Source organism: Numida meleagris, chromosome 4, assembly GCF_002078875.1.
Source record: "Numida meleagris isolate 19003 breed g44 Domestic line chromosome 4, NumMel1.0, whole genome shotgun sequence".
Lineage (NCBI taxonomy): Eukaryota > Metazoa > Chordata > Aves > Galliformes > Numididae > Numida > Numida meleagris.
In genome coordinates, this window is record NC_034412.1 from 92,449,534 (window position 1) to 92,457,287 (window position 7,754).

At 54.0% G+C, this 7,754-nt stretch overlaps 1 pseudogene; it reads right to left on the minus strand.

Annotated features, from left to right (window-relative positions):
* Positions 1-7,742, minus strand: part of LOC110398139 — a 12,351-nt pseudogene extending 4,609 nt beyond the window's left edge.

Genomic DNA, 7,754 nt, shown 5'->3' on the forward strand with positions numbered 1-7,754 from the left:
CTGGAGGAGCGGGCTGTGCTCTTTGGTGTGAGGCTGCAGGAAGCTCTGCAGGGTGTGAGGGTGCGACTTACTTTGGCAGAGCGCGATGGTGATGGTTATGGCAGTGAGGAGCAGGAGGCAGGCGCAAGCCAGGTTAACCCACAGGACTATATCACAGCAGAAGTTCAGCTTGTTCTCGTTGCTTGTTCCTGCAGGAATAAAAGGAGAGAGAGGAGAAAGAGGAAAGGCCCAGCTTCCAGCTGGTGTTACGGCCATTTCTGCCAGAGCCGTTGGGAGGTGCTGCAGCAAAGGGAGTTGTGTGGCTCTGAGTGATGTTGGGGGTAGGTGTAGGTGAGGAGCGGGCTTCCTTAGGGCACAGAGAGAGAGGAGGGGACCAGGCATGTCTGCAGGTGACATCCCCAGCCATGGGCTGCTGCTGTCGGCATTGTGCTGGGGAGCTGAGGGAGGACATGTAGCCAGAAGACTTCTTGTTTTCCCTGCTGAGGCTAAAACCAGTGTTAGCTGAAAATGCAATCCCTTGTTTTGGTGTGACCCATCATTTGGCATGCTTGTGACTTCTAGGTCACCGCAAGTGGGATGAAAGGTAGCTTGCATAATAGGATCATGAAATCATTTGGTTTGGAAAAGCCCTTCGAGATCTCCAAGGCCAACCATCAGCCTGTCCTTCTCAGTCCCATTATTATCCCAAGTCCTTTAGTGCCTCACACGAAGAAGTCAAATATCCCTGTGGATGGTCACTGCACCATGTTCCTGGTCAGCCCATTACAAAGTGTAGTTAGTTTCCCCCCCTTCATGGGCAGCTCTCTGATACTAATTCAGAGCCTTCCTCTCTCCCCACATCAGTGAGTACAGGCCTTAATTCAGGCTGTTGAGAGCAAAGCAGCAGTGCAGGCAGAGCCCCTGCCTCCCCGCAGGGAGCTGGGTTACCTGGATGCGGGCTGTGCTGGGAGATGTCCTTGCTGGTGAGCTGGCTGCTGTGGCCGGTGGCAGCGGGTGTGGTGGGTGCTGCTGTTGTTGTAGTGACTGGAAGGAGAAATGGAAGAACGCAGCAAAATAGAATAAAACCGCCTTCTGCCACCCCTCTGAGGAATTATCCAACCCAGAGGGATCTTTGTAGGGCCCATTTTGAAAGGTGATACAGTGAAACAGTGCCCAGTCATGGCAATAGCAGGCTCAGCATTCCTAATTCCATAGCAGCACACTCAGAGATTCTTTTTTATTAGGAATGATGTTTTGAGGGACCTGGGATGCTGGTGGGCAGGGAGCCTGTATGAGGTGGAGCAGTGTGTGTGTGATGAGATGCGTTGTGCAAAGAAGCAGGGAGATGGGGAGTGTGGTCAATGGGATGGATAGAAAAGGCACAGGCAGGGGTGGTGTGTGTAAGCGAGGTGGGTGAAGCTGTTGCTGACCTGGGAAGAAGGCGGGTTGTCCAGTGCTGTAGTGCAACGTGTTGTTGATGTTGGTGTTGCAGAAATAGGTCCCCTCATCCTGCGTACTGAAGGACTTCACCACCAGCCTGCAGGAGTTGCCTTGTTTTGACCCCTCAAATCGTGAGGACGTTCTCTCATTCCCATGGAAAGTGTTCCCGTATGATTCAGAAATGTGGACAATGAAGTGAAGGTTCCCATTCTTGTCCAGGCGGATCCAGAAGATGGTTCTCCTACTGTCATAATTCAGGCACTCCATTTCCAGTCGGTGTCCCTCCTGAGGGTGCTTCATATTCCTGTTGACAAACCTGGCCACCATCCTGTTCCTCTGTATCTGGGTGCTGGTGCAGCCTGTGGGCAGAAGTTGGCCATGTCCCCTATCATCCTGCTCGGGAAGATTTCCTGGGGCCTTTGGGCAGGGCTCTTTCCCGCCGGTGTGTGGCAGGCAGGCAGCCGGGCTGTGAGGGTGAATGCAGGGGGAGGGCCTCGCTGTCCAGCATGCTTGGGTGCTGTGCTGGAGTCGCTGGGGACTCCAGGTTGAGACCTCAGTTCTCTCGAGATGGATGGTGCCCTTCAGAGCAGCCCTTCAGCTGCCTTCCCAGGGCTGGTGCCATTTCCCTGCTTCTTTGCCAAATGTTTGCACAGAAACAAGTGCTCAGTGCCCCCTCTCTTTCCCTCCCCATCCCCTCCAGCAACACCTGTCTGAACAGGCTCTGTTCCTGCTGCGTATCGCGCTGCAGTGCCACCGCTCCCGCTTCCGTGCACAGTCACTGAGCAGCCCTGAATTGCGTCCTTTGGGTTTGCCCTTGATTTCCCCTGGGTCCGTTTTGCCCAGTATCTTGGCCGTGGTGCAAGGGGATTGCCTTCCCCCATTGTCCTCCTTGCTCCCGGCCAAGGTGCCCCGTGAGCCCGCTTCCATACTCACAGAGCGTGAGGCTGAGCAGGAGGAGCAGTGCAGGAGACGCGGCCATCGTCCTCGTGGCGGTGCAGCGCAGCGTGGCTGATCTTTGTCTCTTAACTTTTTAGGCAGCGTAACTGATAGGAGAGGATGTGATGTCATCAGGACCCATTCTGTGAAGATCCAGGGTTCAGAACTGAATGATTTCCGCAGAACTCCAGTGCAGATCCAGAACTCACTCAGGCTGTTTGTTGTTATAGTGTTGTTTTTAATGGATTTTGCAGCCATGAGTTCAGTTGAGATTCAGACTGGCTGCGCTCCTTCTTGAAGTCAGATCAGCCATCGCAGTCTGCTGTCTCTCAGCCATTTGGGGCACTCCCATCACATCCTGACCTGCGCAAAATGGGTACAAGTCCCGTGATGTGAACTCCGGCCCCAGGCTGCATTTCTTGAGAAAGATTCTGCCACCTTCACTTGCTCATGCATAAGTGGTCCGGTGTGGATGTCAAAGCATGCTGTGTTCTTACAGAGCACGCAAGACACGGGGATGTTTTATAGCACCCGTTCCTATGCAATTTTGATTCCCAAGTCTGTGCATTGCTGTCATGTAGCTGACTTCTCCAGCTCTGTTCTTCTTTGCAATTGCTCTGCAAATGCTGCTTTGTGCAAGGCAGGATGTCCGTGATGTGAAACCCATCAACAAAGCCCCCTGTCCCAGTGGCATGCTGATTTGTATCTTGTTTTCAAAACAGAGTTTTTGTGGTTTTATTCTACAGCCACCAGGACATCCTCCCTGCCAAATAGATGTGTCAACCTTCATGGCCTTTGTTGCTGCCTCTAGGTGACCACTCACACGTTGGTAAGTGCTGGGCTTCCTGCAGCTTTGCACATACAGTGACGACGGTTTCCCTGGGCTGGTGTTATTTGTGTCTTGTGTTGTTATTTCCTGGCTCTACTGTAATTTGTGATGCGTTGTTGTATTCCTCTTTTGCAAATAAGCCCCCTTGTTCATCTGTTTGTATCAGAAACAGTGTTGCTAGCAGGAGCAGGGAAGTAATTGTCCCTCTGTACTCAGGTCAGGTGAGGCCGCACCTCGAGTACTGTGCTCAGTTTTGGGCTCCTGTGGGTCTCAGCGGCTGCTTATTAAGCAATAGCTGTTCGTTAGTACTCGATGCCACTACGCAAGTATAGCTCTTGTGCCTGCGCGTGCGACCGAATGGACCTGGAAGCTCCAAAAGTTGGGAATGTACCCGTGCAGTCAAAGAACCGACCAGAAGGAGGGCGGGCAGCCCATCACACAGAGCCTCGTGCATGGTGCTTGCCCAAGACTGTGATTGGATGCGGAGCCTCGTGCACAGCATGTGACCGAGGCTGTGAGTGGACAGAAGTTACGAAACCAGCGCGTGTTGCGGATGCGGTCGGGTGTATGGGTATTATACCAGGAGCATCCCCGGGAATAAATGAGATCTGCTTCCACCGCATCAGTGGCTGAGAGACTCCGTCCAAGTGAGCACGGGCAGCCTCAGGTCGGTAGGGTGGACAGCCGCGGGAGGGGATAGCAACAATTGGTGACCCCGATGTGATCTCGTCCAGTTTGATCCCAACAACAGGAGGGTGCTTGGGTGGTCCGACAGGGCCGGGACCTGCAGTCATGTCCGCCGCATTGGTGTCGCAGACTGCCAAGGTGCTCCTTCTCCTTGCGAGGGAGGGAGGGACGACCGCGCTGTGGTGGAGCATGGCTCCCATATCTCACCGACGGCGCTGCCCCTGGTAGTGGGGAATGACCCCATGAGGGAGGAATGCAGACCGACCCCTCTGAGGCCTCGCTAGAAGCGTCTGCATTTCCTGTATACGTAGACCACACGGGGGCACCTGGGTGGTCTCCCCTGAACTGGCGAATAGTCAGGGAAGTTTGACAGTCGGTACAGGCCAACGGTTTGAGTAGCCCGCTTACTAGCAATTTGCTGGACTCCTGTCGGACTGTTGGTGACTTTAGGTAGTGGTGGTGCTACGGGCCTGCTGTACCAATGGCTTCCAGAATCAAACACCCAAGACCGTGTGATTTTGCTCCAATGGTTGTACACCTCTGCTGTCTCTGCCTCGACTGTGCTGATGCTCCCTTCAACCTTGACGGATATCATTGTTTGAGCTTAGAAGAGATGCTTCGAATTGACGGGCCGGGAGTTGGAGAGCATCACTCTCCCCGTCCCCAAGCACATTTTTGAGGCCACACTGAACTCTGACCCCTCTTTGCAGATGGCTTTGGCGGGTTTCTCGGGTCAGATTATTCCTACCCGAGGCCACCTGCTGTTGTCTTTATTGCTCCCTTCCTCTTTGGTGCCCAGCAACTGCCTGTCCGCCTCCCCTCTAACAGGCACCACTGTGTTCACTGATGCCAGAGGGAAGACCCGCTCCTTTGCCCTTGCATGGCGCGAGGATGGGGCATGGAGAGTCCACTGCCAGGAGAGTGACGCGTCCCTCCATCAATTGGAGTGCGCGGCTATCATATGTGCCCTACGAAGGTGGTCGCACATGCCCCTGAATATCATCTCAGACTGTGCTTAAGCATAATGGGGTATTAGGCATAGCTATGGGATTGTGGGGAATAGCCAGTCCCAGGCCATTGTTGAACGGGCTCACCATACGTTGAAGGCCCAATTGGAGAGACAAGGAGAGGGAGGGCCTCGCTGTCCAGCACTCTTGGGTGCTGTGCTGGAGTCCCTGGGGACTCCACGTTGAGACAGCTGTGCTCTCAAGATGGATGGTCCCCTTCAGAGCAGCCCTACAGCTGCCTACCCAGGGCAAGTGCCATTTCCCAGCATCTGCCAAGTGATTCCCCACTAACAAGTGCTCAGTGCCCCCTCTCTCCCCTTCCCCATCCCCTCCAGCAACACCTGTCTGAACAGGCTCTGTTCCNGGGTTACCTGGATGCGGGCTGTGCCGGGAGATGTCCTTGCTGGTGAGCTGGCTGCTGTGGCTGGTGGCAGCGGGTGTGGTGGGTGCTGCTGTTGTAGTGACTGGAATGAGAAATGGATGAATGCAGCAAAATAGAATAAAACTGCTTTCTGCCACCCCTCCGAGAAATCACCCACCACAGAGGGATCTTTGTGTAGGGCCCATTTTGAAAGGTGATAAAGTGAAACACTGCCCAACCATGGCAATAGAAGGCTCAGGGTTCCTAATTCCTTAGCAGCATGCTTTTTATTAGGAATGATGTTTTGAGGGACCTGGGGATCTTTTCTTTCCTCAGTCCAACCTCCACCTCACATGGGAGTTTCTTTTTGAGGTGCTGTAAGCATTTGTCCGGACATTCCTGATTAATGTGAGTTGAGGAAGGAGGGGGTGGCAGCGGGCTTTGTTACCCTCATCCCTCAGAGGCGCTGATGGGATGGGGAGGTGCTGCTTGGCTGCACGACCACCTCTGTGTTTGGGCAGGGCCGGTAGCGCGAGCGGAGCTGGTGGGCAGGGAGCCAGTATGAGGAGGAGCAGTGCGTGTGTGATGAGACGCGTTGTGCAAAGCAGCAGGGAGATGGGGAGTGTGGGCCATGGGATGGATAGAAAAGGCACGGGCAGGGGTGGAGTGTGTAAGCGAGGTGGGTGAAGGTGTTGCTGACCTGGGAAGAAGGCGGGTTGTCCAGTGCTGAAGTGGAGCACGTTGTTGACACTGGTGATGCAGAAATATGTCCCCTCATCCTGTGTACTGAAGTTCTTCACCACCAGCCTGCAGGTATTGCCTTTTTTTGACCCCTCAAATCGTGAGGACGTTCTCTCATTCCCATGGAAAGTGTTCCCATATGATTCAGAAATGTGGACAATGAAGTGAAGGTTCCCATTCTTGTCCAGGTGGATCCACAAGATGGATCTCCGGCTGTCATAATTCAGGCACTCCATTTCCAGTCGGTGTCCCTCCTGAGGGTGCTTCATATTCCTGTTGACAAACCTGGCCACCATCCTGTTCCTCTGTCCCTGAGCGTCGGTGCAGCCTGTGGGCAGAAGTTGGCCATGTCCCCTCTTGTGCTGCTTGGGAAGATTTCCCGGGGCCTTTGGGCAGGGCTCTTTCCCGCCAGTGTGTGGCAGGCAGGCAGCCGGGCTGTGAAGGTGAATGCAGGGGGAAGGCCTCGCTGTCCAGCATGCTTGGGTGCTGTGCTGGAGTCGCTGGGGACTCCAGGTTGAGACCTCAGTTCTCTCGAGATGGATGGTGCCCTTCAGAGCAGCCCTTCAGCTGCCTTCCCAGGGCTGGTGCCATTTCCCTGCTTCTTTGCCAAATGTTTGCACAGAAACAAGTGCTCAGTGCCCCCTCTCTTTCCCTCCCCATCCCCTCCAGCAACACCTGTCTGAACAGGCTCTGTTCCTGCTGCGTATCGCGCTGCAGTGCCACCGCTCCCGCTTCCGTGCGCAGTCACTGAGCAACCCTGAATTGCGTCCTTTGGGTTTGCCCTTGATTTCCCCTGGGTCCGTTTTGCCCAGTATCTTGGCCGTGGTGCAAGGGGATTGCCTTCCCCCATTGTCCTCCTTGCTCCCGGCCAAGGTGCCCCGTGAGCCCGCTTCCATACTCACAGAGCGTGAGGCTGAGCAGGAGGAGCAGTGCAGGAGACGCGGCCATCGTCCTCGTGGCGGTGCAGCGCAGCGTGGCTGATCTTTGTCTCTTAACTTTTTAGGCAGCGTAACTGATAGGAGAGGATGTGATGTCATCAGGACCCATTCTGTGAAGATCCAGGGTTCAGAACTGAATGATTTCCGCAGAACTCCAGTGCAGATCCAGAACTCACTCAGGCTGTTTGTTGTTATAGTGTTGTTTTTAATGGATTTTGCAGCCATGAGTTCAGTTGAGATTCAGACTGGCTGCGCTCCTTCTTGAAGTCAGATCAGCCATCGCAGTCTGCTGTCTCTCAGCCATTTGGGGCACTCCCATCACATCCTGACCTGCGCAAAATGGGTACAAGTCCCGTGATGTGAACTCCGGCCCCAGGCTGCATTTCTTGAGAAAGATTCTGCCACCTTCACTTGCTCATGCATAAGTGGTCCGGTGTGGATGTCAAAGCATGCTGTGTTCTTACAGAGCACGCAAGACACGGGGATGTTTTATAGCACCCGTTCCTATGCAATTTTGATTCCCAAGTCTGTGCATTGCTGTCATGTAGCTGACTTCTCCAGCTCTGTTCTTCTTTGCAATTGCTCTGCAAATGCTGCTTTGTGCAAGGCAGGATGTCCGTGATGTGAAACCCATCAACAAAGCCCCCTGTCCCAGTGGCATGCTGATTTGTATCTTGTTTTCAAAACAGAGTTTTTGTGGTTTTATTCTACAGCCACCAGGACATCCTCCCTGCCAAATAGATGTGTCAACCTTCATGGCCTTTGTTGCTGCCTCTAGGTGACCACTCACACGTTGGTAAGTGCTGGGCTTCCTGCAGCTTTGCACATACAGTGAC